This window comes from Onychomys torridus, chromosome 10 (assembly GCF_903995425.1).
Source record: "Onychomys torridus chromosome 10, mOncTor1.1, whole genome shotgun sequence".
Classification (NCBI taxonomy): Eukaryota; Metazoa; Chordata; class Mammalia; order Rodentia; family Cricetidae; genus Onychomys; species Onychomys torridus.
The window spans coordinates 68990117-69004563 of NC_050452.1; positions in this window are offsets into that span (position 1 = coordinate 68990117).

A 14447-nucleotide genomic window follows, 5' to 3' on the forward strand; every position below is an offset into this window, starting at 1 on the left:
TTTTCCTACACTAGGGTAATGGTGTCTGATGGCAACACAAGAGAGACACTTGGGAGGAAATCACCTGACAGGGTATGGTTGTGAAATGCTCCTTTAAACTGTTGAGACCAGTGGATCTCAAATCTCCTAATATTGCAGCCCTTCAATACAGTTTCTCCTGTTGTGGTGACCCCCCTAATCATAAAATGATTCTCATTGCTACTTCATGACTATAATTTTGCTACTGTTGTTAATCACAATGTAAATGTCTATGTTTTCTGATGATCTTAGGTGACCCCTGTGAAAGTGTGAAAGAGTCATTCGGCCAACCTGCAAAGGGGTCTTGACCTTCCTTAAAAAAATAAGAAAAGGGGAAGTGCTGTGGATATTGCTCTGTGTAAATAAAGTTCTGTTTGGCCAGTGGCCAGGCAGGAAGTATAGGCGGGACAAGAGAGTAGAGAAAGTAGGAAGGAAGTAGAAGATTGGAGAGAGACACCGCCAGCCACCGCCATGAGAAGCAACATGTAAAGACACTGGTAAGCCACAAGCCATGTGGCAAAGTATAGACTAACAGAAATGGGTTAATTTAAGATAGAAGAAGTAGATAACAAGAAGCCTGCCACGGCCATACAGTTTGTAAACAATATAAGTCTCTGTGTGCTTTCTTGGTTGGGTCTGAGCGACTGTGGGACTGGCGGGTAAGAGAGATTTGTCCTGACTGGGCCAGACAGAAAAACTCCAACTACAGATTGGACTATATTTAGTCAAACAATACAAGTCAAACGAGTACATCACACCCCTTGACTTGATCCAAAGGCCAAAGTTCAGGCCTTAGTTGAGTTTCTGTGGTGATTTCCTCTTAAACGTGTTAAAGATCCTAGCAATCATTGAAAACCTAACACTGTTGTTAAATAGTTAAGGCCCAAGAAGTTATGCAAATATACCTGAAGCCACATATTAGTTAAAAGCAAAGCCAGTATAGAGTCTATCTCTAACTTCAGTTTCCAAACATTGCTGAGCATGAGATGTTTGCTAGCAGTTGGGGATACTGGCTGGCTTCCAGAGTATTTTCGTAGAGAGAAATAGTGTGTAAATTGTCCATGGTACAACACTACACACATTCCAGATTGAACTGTCTAGATTCAAAGCTCAGCTTATGTAGCTAGAGCTTTCCTCTAGGTCCCGCCAAGCCCCTGCAGTCTGACAGTCCACTTATAAAATAAACACACAGATGCTTATATTATTTAAACTGTTTGGCCTAATGGCTCAGGCTTCTTGCTAACTGTTCTTATATCTTAAATTAACCCATTTCTCTTAGTCTATTGTGGCTTACTGGTACCTTACATCTTGCTTATCATGGCAGCAGCTGGCAGTGTCTTTCAGCCTCAGCCTTCCCCTTCCCTGAATTCTCTTCTCTGCTTGTCCCACCTATACTTCCTGCCTGGCTACTGGCCAATCATTGTTTTATTTACTAACCAATCAGAGCAACACATTTGACATACAGAACATCCCACAGCAAGCCCATCTGCTTACCACACATGTTATCTTAGTTTTGTAATGTGAAAAGTGGTGTGAAACATAATTTTCATATCTTAACACTATTTTATGAGTTATTTGATGTTTATAAAGCTCTTGATGGCCAGCCTAAGTAACCAACTAGCTGGTTTTAACTATCAACAAAAGTATCACCCTCATTATTATTACTAAATATACCCTGAAAAAATAAATAAGGTCTTAAATCAGAATTGATATAAAAGAAGATCCATAATCCAGATTCTCAGGACAAGGTAGGATTGGAAGCAAAAATGTAAGGAAAGTGCAGTATGCTGAATAAAACTTCCAGAAGATAGCAGCTCCAAATCCCCTGAGCCTGAAAAAGTTACCTTATTAGGGGAAAATATGTCTACAGATGTGGTAAAGTTAGACTTGTAAGTTTGATGAATGAATTATCCTGTATCATGCTGGTATGCCTGAACACCAACACCACTGTTTCTTTAAGGGGGACAGAGGGGAGATTTGACACACAACTACCCAGAAAAGGAAGTATGATGATAGGACAGGGAAGAACATTTGATAATACTGGCATTGAAGACGTGAGTGACATGACCACAAGACAGGATTCCAACAGTCATCCATCCCAAACAAAAGAACTAAGCAGACTTTAGGGAAGTTTCCAGAGGGAATACTGGCTACTGATACTTGACTAGGGTCCAGGGATACTGAATTTGGATATCTGTACTGCACAACTACAAAAGGACAAGTTTATGTTATCCTTAGGTACCATGTTTGTGGTATTTGTTCTATCAACCAAGGAAGGAAATGTAGGATCCTTCCTAGAAGAAAGAATATTTGGAGTGCACAACAAAGAACAAGCAAGAGTTAGCTGATCAAGAAGGAGAGGAGGGGATTTATTTCTACATGTAGAATTTCTGACAAAGCGCTCAGCTTATAATTTTTCAAAACTGCAGTGGATGACATCTATGTATGAGACTCTTCCAAAAGATAAGCTGGAAGAGGAATTCAGAAGAACATTTCCCAAGTTGTGTTTGCTTCTCTTGAGTTTGAAGGTTGTCCTTAAACCGCAGTGTTGGATCACGTTCACTTGACCCAGTTTAGAAAAAGGAACTCAAGAGCATGATTGCTCTGGAATAAATATCACATAGCACAGAAACTTTGTTTGAAAGTGAAGCAATAACCCAGTCTTACCACAGAGCATGAAAAGGGACATGAACACATGTGGGACTCACCCAAATTGCTGTTGCTGAACAGTTTCTCAGAATGAAGGAACTATGTGAGTTTCAGCAATAGCCGTATGTCTAATGTGGAATTCCGGAAATAAGTTTGTTCAGGGTCAAACATGATAGCAATCCCAACTTACTGAGAAATATTCTGATGTCCAGTTCAAAGAACAAGATGATCAGGGAAAATGCAGAAACACAACCTCAGATTAGTTTTGAAATAAAGATCTGAAAAATAAATTCTAGGTTACTTTTTAAATTTCAGTCTGACTAAACAAGAATGATACTAGAAAATTCCATAGGACATTGTGTTTATTATTTATAGGTTTACTTTCACTTACTGTGATTGGAATCTTTCAGGTTTACTTCCAAAATGACTTGAAGACACAGCACCAAAAATAGATCCTTTGATATAGTTCTCCAATAGCAATCGCATGAGCAGAAATCCACAGGCATTCTTCTGTAATGTGGTTACAATGTCAGTAACTAACATGGCTCTAGAGAATGGAAGAACTAAGCATAATTTCTAGAAGTAAGATAAGGAATGATCAACTGATACCTCTCAAACCCTGCAAGGTGCTTAATGTCCATCACCATGGCTCCATAGCAGCCTTGTACTATGTGTAATGTATATTCTAAGCTTGGAGAAACTGGCCATTGTCACATAAATAGACAGAGCTATGATACAGGTGTTTAACCTGTGGTGTCACAGTTAGAAATCTACCTGGTTATAGAGTAGATATACCTGCACTTGATATATCAGGAGCCAGAGAAAGTGACTCCAGGAATTGCTAAAAATGTCAGGATAGAATCCCTCAAGTTCTCATCCTTTCTAAGAGTTCAGTGCATACCAAAATTCACCATGCAGAAGAATAATAGTTAGTCATACTTCCGAACACAGACACAACTCAAGATACTCAATAGATCTCGTTACTCCAGCATTTATTGAAAAGTAGTTTAACTTAGAGGAAATTAGATAAGGGCCTATGAGATGGCTCAGTGGGTAAAGGTGATTGCTGCCAAGCCTACAAACCTGAATACAAATGGTAAAGGAGAGAACTGACTCCCACAAGTTGCCCTCTGACTTCCACCAATATGCCCTCGTACATGTGTACACACATGCATTCATGCCTGTGTGCATGTGCTTGTTGTGCACATACCCAAACATATAGAAACATGGTGAAAAATTGAAGTACAACAAATTCATACATCATCTACCTGGGTTCAAAACCTATCAGACATTTCCCACACTGAATCAGTTGTTGTCTTGTTGCATTTAATTGTTGCAGCAAAGAAAGTCCAGGATTTATTCAATTTCATGCTGTGTTCTTTCCTATGGACCTCTTAAAACCACAATCTCCTGTATCTATAATAGCATCTTAACAATTTACAAAGTTAACACTAAGTCCTCTCTATAAACAATACTCAGGGCATAATCAGATTTCTTCATTCATCTCTATAATGTCTTTTTATGATTTTTAAAAATATAATACATTCACAAGAACAGAAAGTATAATGTGGCTGCAAGCCTATTATGTCTCACATTCTACTACTCTGTGAAAGCTTGTATGCAGGTCAATGTCTTTTAGAAAAATTATTTCATATGGGACATTCTGTCTTATGCCTTCCCCTCAGATGAAAGTTTGTTAGTGTCACCTTTTTTTCCTCAAAAAATATCTTGAATATCACAATATGTTCATCCAGTCATATCTTTCACAATCTTAGTGATATTTAATGGTTTGTTTTCCCAATCCTTATGAATATGATATGATAGTCTGTACTTGGTAGATTTTAGATTCTTCTTTCTTTAGGAAAAATAACTCATGGTTAGGTTTACAATCTTCATATAGCTCACAGGAGGTGAGTTAAATAAACTCAGTATTTCCTAACTTCAGTGGTCCCTCTCAGTAAGAGGAGGATTTAAGAAGAGTTGCATTCAGAAAGGGAGGACCATAGGATGAGAAGATATGGGGAGATGAAAATTACTAAAATCCATTACATAAATATAGGAGACCAGCAGACAAAAAAAATTCAGAATTAAAAAATGAAACAAAAAGCATAAAATATAAAGAATTCTGATCTATACTTCTAGAAATTTTTTGATGGAATCATGAATATAAAGAACATATACACATTTAACTAGTATGCTTCTTTGAAGAATTTTTCTTGGCCACAGGCAGTTCATATATTAAGTTCAAATATATAGTAAAGGCTGCACAAATGGCTAATAAGTTTTAATCCCCAAATATAAGCTTGGTTACTCATTCCCACGGCATACAACAACAGTGGTTTCATTGCTTCTTTCCTTTGGACTTGAGTTTTGTTTTGTTTGGGGGATTGTTAGTGGAGAAGCACACTTTCATTCCTCCCTACTACCATTACGGTGAATCAATTACTATCATGAATTCAATGGTTTTAGCTTTTACCATTGCATTGTTTACATATATGCTTAATCTGTAGATAGCCTCCTCATTCTTTTTCATAGTTTCATAATGAACATTCCATTGTGTTCATGTAATATGTTTTATTAGACTGTGTTATTCAGTGTACTATATTGAAGAATGTTGTGATGTTTTTTATCTTATTTTTTGCAAGACAGATTCATTAAATAGTCTTGTACATACATCAACTCAGACTTTTCTGATATAATCCTGGAGAGTCATACTTATGGTAGACCTTTAAGTGACTAAGTATTAATATAGCATATTTTTTTTTGTTTAGAAATAAAAAACATTCCTGTGTAGAGGCCTGCATTTGACATCTGATGTCTTCTTCTGCTTCTCCTCACTTATGTTTTGAGACAGAGTTTCTCCTTGATCCTGTGTCTCCCTGTTTTGGCAAGAGTGGCTTGTGGTGATATTGGGTCCCTCCAATATATTGTGCACCCTAATTAACTTATCTGGGGTCAGAGAACTGAACAGCCACTAGATAGACACAGAGGCCAGAAAATGATGGCATACATGCCTCATGCCTTTAATCCTAGCATTCCAGAGACAGAGATCCATCCAATCTCTGTGAGTTCTAAGCCACACTGGAAACAGCCATAATGGTGACACACACCTTTAATCCCAGGAAGTGATGGCAGGAAGTAGAAAGGTATATAAGGTGTGAGGACCAGGAACTTTATAGCCCTTTTAACCTTTTAGCTTTTAGCAGCAGTTCAGCTGAGATCCATTTGGATGAGGACTCAGAGGCTTTCAGTCTGAAGAAACAAGATCAGCTGAGGAATTGGCAAGATGAGGTTGGCTGTAGCTTGTTCTGTTTCTCTGATCTTTCAACGTTCACGCCAATTCTTGGCTCCAGGTTTGTTTTTTATTAATAGACTTTTTAAGATTCATGCTACAGTGGCCTGATAGCCAATAACCAAGATTCAACTGTCTTTTCTTGTATTATCAAATATTTACCCATGACTTCTTCCTATTATCTAATTAGTCTTCAATTTACCTTTGTTTTAATAAATGGTAAAATTAGACATACACCAAAAAACTGTCTTAACACTAATTTCTTTATGAGTTAACAGTAAATGCTTGCTATGTATAGTTATTTCATAAACCTATATACTGGGACCACACACAAGATTTTCATGTGAAAGAGGATCCATGTGGAAAAGATTCAAGAAACTCTTATGTAGACTGCAATGAATACATAGGTGGCAGAGTACTTGTCTATCCTATACCAGACTCTGTGTTTGATTTCCAGAACCCATACTCCCAAGTTCCATGCTCAGTACTTAAACAACATTGGTTGGGAATATTTTCCATCCACACTTGGTTCAATTCTTGGATATGGAACCATGGATATGGAAGACCAACTGTGTTTCCTCTGAAATTCCCTTGCAAGTGACTGACTAGCTGACATGGTGGAAGACATACATTGATTCCCTCTGTACTGAAATACACGTTTGCCTGAACAACATGGCCTGAATGGTTATATGAATATATAAATGCCTTCTCTAGAGGTAATGGAACCCACTGAGATCACCCATTTCAAGGCTTTTAACATTGGAAAAAAGTTCTCCATTTCCCACACATATCCTTAAAATGGAGAACAACAGTAATCTAGAACTTACACAATTTATGTTGAAGAGACTATAAAACTATTTTTTTTAATGTTCAGGTGGTCAATTTTCTAATAAAAACATTAAAGTTGAACAAAAAATCATTACTTAGAAGACATTGTTCTTTAAACTCCCTCAGAAATCTGTTGGATTCAGTATTTTCAACAAGTCACCTGAGAGGGGCTGGGAGAAAATTCTTATGCCAAGAATGATCTACTTGTCATACCAAGTCTGGGGTCCCTTCTTCTTATCAGCATCCTTCTCACAGCCTCTGTTTTATCATAATAAAAGTAAGTATGAACAGTGTAGAAGAAGCATTCACCACAAAAGGCTGATCCATGGCTTCACATCTGAGGTATCAATGGAATGTGCCACCAAGTGGAGACCAAGTACTCAAATACAGAAGGCTGTGGGGGACAATTTTTATTAAAACACTACAACATGGCCGGGCATTCATGGCACACACCTTTAATCCTTGCACTCGGGAGGCAGAGACAGGCAGATCTCTGTGAGTTCGAGGCCAGCCTGGGCTACCAAGTGAGTTCCAGGAAAGGCACAAAGCTACACAGAAAAACCCTGTCTCAGAAAAAACAAAAGCAAAAACAAAACAAACAAACAAACAAAAAAACAGAAACACTATGACATTCTTTTAACCAATTCTGTGCCTGGGTAATTGCCCAATCTATTACCAGAGGTTTTACCAGATAATTTTCACGAGATTTTAAATTAGTGTAGGGGAAATTAGAAATCAAATTGTATCCAATATTAAGAAACATCTAGCAGCAGGAGAAGGGGAGGGAGGCAGGAGAGGGATTGGTATGTAAAAGGAAAGGGATTGTATTAATTAAAAAAAGGAACATCTAGCAAATTGAAGAGTAGCTTTTGGTGGATGGAGTATTGCCCAGCCACTGACCCTCAGCCTCTAGGGGCAGCTCAGGGGTATCTGGGTCTGGATATGTGGTATAATTCACTGTAATACAACTTAAAGGTGGTGTTTGGGGAAAGCTAGAAATCTGTATTCATACTGTGGGAGATATGTGCATCATGCTAATCACTTTTAAATGTTCACTTTAACTAGATGTATTTAATTGTTTGTAAACTATACTTAAGTAAATATTCAGCTTTCAAAATTCAAGAATAATGTACTAAAATAATCATAAAGATGACCACACCTGTGGTCATGTGTGTTTCTTTTATTATAAAGTAAAATAGTCATGAAAGTACCAGTGTTCATTGTGGGCAAGAATGAAGAAGGCTGTCCTGACCTGAATATAGATGTGATATTGATCATGAGCACCCTCAAAAAGGATGAAGCTCTGTGCCAACTGTAATGATATGCAAAATACACACCCTGTCCAGGAAAACTCTCCAGCATCCATGTAGTTCTCAGGAAGGCCATGAGCAAAGGACATTGCCTTCTGGAAAGTCACAGCAAGAAGAATGCATGCTAGGAAATAGAAATACCTGGGTTCAAACCCTGTCTGAATCTCAGTTGACAAGTAACTTTGGCAACTGTAGCCATAAGGAATGTTAGCTTTCCTATATGCAGAACATTTTTATACAGTGGTTATGAAGAATTAAGTATTATAGAATTCTGTTTAAATATGTTGCAGTGCCTAGATTTAGGTTTGGGCTCAACATGCCCTGGTCAGATCTATTGCTGTCACTGTATTCACATTATTACCTAAGGGTCTTGTCATTAATTATGAGTAAAGTTCCAAACTTACTCTTGCTTTCCTTGTATGCAATTTTTTTCTGGGTATGTTTGTGTGGGCTTACATGTATGTCAAGTGTGTGCAACAGTCTGTGGAATTCAGAAGGAGCCATTGGAACTGGAGTAAAAGGGCATGGTAAGTTACCACATGTGTGCTGGGAATTGAACCTGGGTCCTCTGTGGGAGCAATACACTCTCTTACCCACTAAGGCATTTCTCCACACCTCTCCAGCTGACTCTGATGCCTGTTAAACATCTACCATTGCCTGAGCTCCTGGAAAATACCCCAAGCATCCTTGTATAGCCTCTATTTTCTACTTTCTTCCATTGGCTTGTAGCAAGTGCTTATTTCTGGCCTCATACTGAAAGACCCCCGGAGAGATCTCCCTTCAGGAGAGACCCCCGGCTCAATGAGCACGCAGCGACCACCGATCAGATGCAACAGCATGAGGTTTATTAAAACACAGGTACCTGGGGCAACCAAGCCTCTCGGAAGACCAGCGCGCCTCTGGGTTGGTGGGATGGGTTTTTATAGCAAGAAGCGCGGGAAAGCATTAGTCAAAGGGTTCTGATTGGATAGTTTAAACAAGGCGCGAATGGTTACAAAGCTCTGATTGGACAATTCAAGTGAGGCGCGAATAGTCAAAGGGTTCTGATTGGATAGTTTAAACAAGGCGCAAATGGTTCTGATTGGACAATTCAAGTGAGGCGCGAATATATAAGCATAAATCAAATGGGGCGTGGATTCAGGCTCAGGGCGGTTTGTGGGTTTCCTTGGTAACCAGATATGTGTGTCGACTCAACCCCTATCTAGAATTCCAGCTGCTCTGGTTGCCTTCTAGCTGAATTCCTTTGTTCCCCTACGTGCCTCACAAGCTAGGGGGTTTGCACAACAGGGCAATGCTTATCGGCTATCTGGGCTGCGGTGGGGCCATTCTATTTCCTGGAACTGTCTTTTGTTCCCTTATAAGCCTTGCAAACATAGCATTTCTATAGGGGTGCCGGGGGGTCTTTCAATACCATCTAAAGTGAGGAGTTTTACTTCTTTCCTTCTCAGGACACACTTCAGAGTACTGTCTATGTGTATAACTTGACTATTAAGCCATTTGTTATTTTAATATATACATACTTAAAAATGCATTGCCAATGTAGCAAACTCCACCTGTTCGTTAGAGAGACAGAAACAGACTTTGGAGACAAAGGAAACTTGGATTGGTGCCACACACTGAATATGAGACACATTTTTTTTTTTTACCTCCCTTGACTTTAGTTCTTCCTTCATGAAATGAAATAATGCCATCTTCCTTGCTACCATGAGTCTATGTGTAGACTATTCTTGTAACTGAAACTAAAAATCACTGTGGACTTGTGAGCTAAAATCATCATGTTTTCATGGTGCTGTGGATTATAGATCTGGACCAAAAACACCCCTAAACTCTCTCTCAGATTCCAGAAGGAGAACTTCCCCCAGAAGAGCCTAGCAAGATTGACAGTTGCCCCAACTGTAGTAGGCACATGAATGCCAGCTTCTCCAAAGAACTGAGCTCCAAAGAACATGACTAGGGACTTACACCTCAAGTCCAAGAAGTGACCTCAACTGTTTACAAAATGAAAAAGAACTACCATTCTCTGTGATCTTGGAGGGTGGAACATAAAGACCATTGTCAGGGCTGGCCAGCAACACCATATCATTGTTTGTACAATTGTTAAGGTGGATAATTAGACTGTACCTGTAGAGCACCCTCTTGTCTATTCACCTTATCATGAACAAACAAAATAATGATGCAACACATGACTCCCTTTCACCTGGGACAGTAGGCAAAACAATGCCTAGAAATGTGGCCATTTAATTACATCACATTCCCGTGTGTGTGTGTGTGTGTGTGTGTGTGTGTGTGTGTGTGTGTGTGTGAGAGAGAGAGAGAGAGAGAGATGTGTGCACCAAAGCTGTGAGCGAAAGTTAGAAGACAGCTTTGTAGAGTTTATTCTCTCCTTCCATCTTCACATGCATTCTGAAAATTAAATTCAGGTCATCAGGTTTATGCAGCAAGAAATGTTGCCTGTTGAGCCATCTCACTGCCTCTGGAAACAGGCTTTTGAACACTATTCTTGTCAGGCTCTATACCAGAAAAGAAGGGTGCCACAATGAATCATCCCTGCAGTGGTGAGTGAAGGGTAGACAACACACATACAGGAACACACACACACACACACACACACACACACACACACATGCACACAAAAAAGACAACATAATTAGTGTAACGTGTCTGCTCTAGGGCTATGAGAGCATGTGTGGAGGACTGTGTCCATGCAAGGCAACAGACATAGAAGAGAGGAGGCTGCTACAAGAAGTGATGAGTGCCCAGTCTAGGAACTGACAGGATTCTGCTATCCCTATGGAAAGCCTGTAACACAATAATGATTGCAGGTTCTAAGTGTGGTGGCTTGAATAAGAATGGTCCCCCTAGGTTCATAGACTTGAATATTTGGTCATTAGGGAGTGACACTACCTGACAAGAAATTAGGAGGTGTGGTCTTGTTAGAGTAGGTGCGGCCTGGTTGAAGGAAGTATGGCCACTAGAGATGGGCTTTGGAGTTTCAAATGCTCAAGTCAGGCCCAGTGTCTTTCTCTATTCCTGCCGTCTACCAATCTGCATGCAGAACTCTCAGACACCTTTCCAACATCAATCTGCCTGAGCACAGACATATTTCCTACCATGATGATAATCAATTAAACCTCTGAAACTGTAAGCCAGCCCCAATTAAATGTTTTCTATTGGTGAAATTATTAAGGCCACTCCACGTAGTTAAAAGGGAGGTTTATTTTGTGGGGTAACTTACAAATGAAGGGATAGGTTGCAGGGTCTAGCAAAGGTATAGCACAGTCCGGCGGTGTTCTCTGGAGAACTCTGCTTGGTCTACCTCCAGCATCCAGGGTCCCGGAACCAAGGGAGAGACCTCCTCTCGATCCTTGGTCCTCTGCCCTGCCTTGTGGGCGTGACCATTACCGAAGCCTCAATGGGGGTTGGAACTTCCAGGCCAATGCTGGGATGGCTATCCACTACAGTTTTCTTTATACGAGTTTCCATGGTCATGGTGTCTCTTCACAGCAATAGAACATGGACTAAGACACCAAGTCATCACTGTTGCAAGCTCTGATCCGAACCCCTTGCCTGTGACCATTCATGAATTGGAGACAAACTCTCTGCTAACAAGCTGACCTCCATCTTTCTTCTTCCCAGTTCTACAGATAAGAAGTGGAAGCCCAGATAGGTGAGGCAATTTTCTCCAAACCACATGGTCAGTAATGGCCCATGCTAGGAAGCTTGATTTAGAAAAACATTTCCTAGAAGAGAAGATGTGTTACACATAAGAAATTGGCTCCTGCCATTCAAAAGGCCAAGAATGTCAAATTCTTATATCCTCAGACATGCCTCTCATTTTCAGGCAGGCCGTGACAATAACGAATAAACTTATTAGTCAAAAACAATGACAAAGTATCCATCAGACACGGTTAATGAATTAACTAGAAGCTATTGGATGTGTGCTGGTTGCTAAGCTTGCCTTCACAAAGTACCAGAGCCTGGGTGGCTTAAACAACAGAAATTTGATTTTGAAAAGTTCTAGATGCTCTATGTTTGAGTTTCAGAGCTAACAAAGTAGATTATCAGTCTCTCTATGACTCACAGATGGCACCTTCTTCATGTTTTCAAATCAACTTCCCTGCAGCTATTTCTGGGTCTGAATCTTATCTGTTTAAGGACAACACTCATACAGAATCAAGACCCACCTAAATGAACTCATTTTAAAATAAGCTTCGAAGAGACTCCTTCACCAAACACAGGAACACAGCAATATTAGAGATTGGTACTTCAACATGTGAACTTGGGGATGGACACCATTTAGTCCATTATAATTAGCTATGACCAGAACTTTTGTCTCCAATGATTTCCAATGACATATGTGTCCTAAAGCTTTTATATAACTTTCTCTGGTAAAATGATTTTGTAGGTGTAATTAAGGTAAGGTTTAGTTAGAAAATACATCCTGGAATTTTTTGGGTGAAAAGAATGTAAACAACATGTCTTTATGAGAGTCTTTATGAGAGGAAGACCTGGAGTCAGAGCCAGGGAGATCCTGAAGATGATAAAACAGTTGTAGTTTTGGAAGGCCAAGAACCAAAGGGGAGAGAGAGTACTGAGAAGCAGGATAAAGCAAAGGTGACTCCTGCTCTAGAGAATTCAGCGGGTGGAAGCTAGACTCTGACCCCCAACACTGCAGGAAGATAGGTGTGTGCTGTTTGCAGCAGATGGGATCATGGTTCTACATTTCAGAAGCCACAGAAAATTCACACACCAGTCCAAGCTTCCAGGCTACTAGTGAAACCGGGACTTAGAAATGCCACTGCTGAAGAGAAAGCGTGAAACAGCCAGTGACCCCTCTGAGTGGCAGTCACCTCTTCACAGGAAAGCAAGTTGTGTGTAAATAAACTGAGTCAGAAGAGGCATTCCAGAGAACTCCAGGGAAGAGATGTCAAGCCATGGATGACTGGAGGGCACTTGGAAGAGGAGCACAGCGCTGAGCACTCAAACGTGTTAAAGCCAGGCACCGAGAGGAGAGCAAACAGCTCACATTCTGGAAATCAATAGAGAGAAGAAACTAAATTCTTCCAGAAACAAAACAAAACAAGAAGTTGTCTTGAAAAACTTTGACCCAGACAACAATGATCACAATAGCTGAAGCTAAAGCCTTTAGTTGTGATAACCTGAAATTTACAATACCAAATCTTCACAAGAGCTCCATTGTCTGCCCCCATGTGAGCACACTGACGTTAAGTGGGGACGTGAGGCCCTATGCTAAGCTTTAGTTGAATTCATGATGTAAGAGTGGCATCGGAACACAAAACAGTTGTTCAAAGGAGGCACAGGAAAGGACCCAACAACCTCCCTGCTGGATTGGGAACATGCGTCACGCCTTATGCCTTTCATCTTTCTTATCACCTGTATGCTGCATTTCCTCCTCCCTTTCCACATCTGCCAGCTCTGCCCCCAAGTTCCACTTCAGGATTCTCAGCCGAATGATGCCACGTGTAACCTCCAGAAAGCTAATTAAACACCATATCTCAATTTCCTTGATTGGCTTAAATAGCAGCTAATTGATCAGAGGTTTCTGGAGATTAAAGAAAACTACCCATTAGTCACAAGGAAAAAAAACCTTGTGATCAGCCTGATGACAGGATGCTTTCTAAATGTATGGCATGACAGGATCCCCTGACAGTCCTCTCATCAGGTGCCACATCCAGCCTGTTCCCTCAGCAGACCACTCTGAGTCATGACTTCTGCTGACAGCTCTAAGTGAGAAGCAGAATAAACCCAGAGGGGTCCCTTGAGTGCCATTTAAAGGGAAATGTCTCCATTTCCATCAGACATGGTTTCACCACTGAAACTTAAGGAAAACACACTACTTTCTCCCTGCTACCTACTGTAGTTATTGACATTCTCCTCCAACTTTTTTCTCATTTTCATGATCCTTTTCCTCCTTTTTCTTCTATTATTTTTATTTTCTTTATTAGACAATTCCAGCATCTATCATATTTTTTCAGGCACTTTAGAATGCATTACCTGCCTTATATAATGTAATATAATATTCTACACAAAAAGTGTCCAGGGTCCCTGATACTGATCAGGATCTGATCTTGATGGTCTATGGCCACAAAGAAAGGGTTATCCATAAGTTGCTCAAAGATGAACTCAAAAGGAGGGTTAACAAAAAAGTGACAACCAGGTTTGGGGGATAAACTGGTGTCAAGAGAAGTCCAATAGCTTATGCCTGAGTCATCTATCTGTCCTATGTCTCCCTATTAACTCAAGAAAGGATTAAGCACTGAGCAGATCTAGTGTATACTGGGTCCTGAACTAGCTTTTCATGTACTGTATTTTGTTTAAGTTTGCTTAAT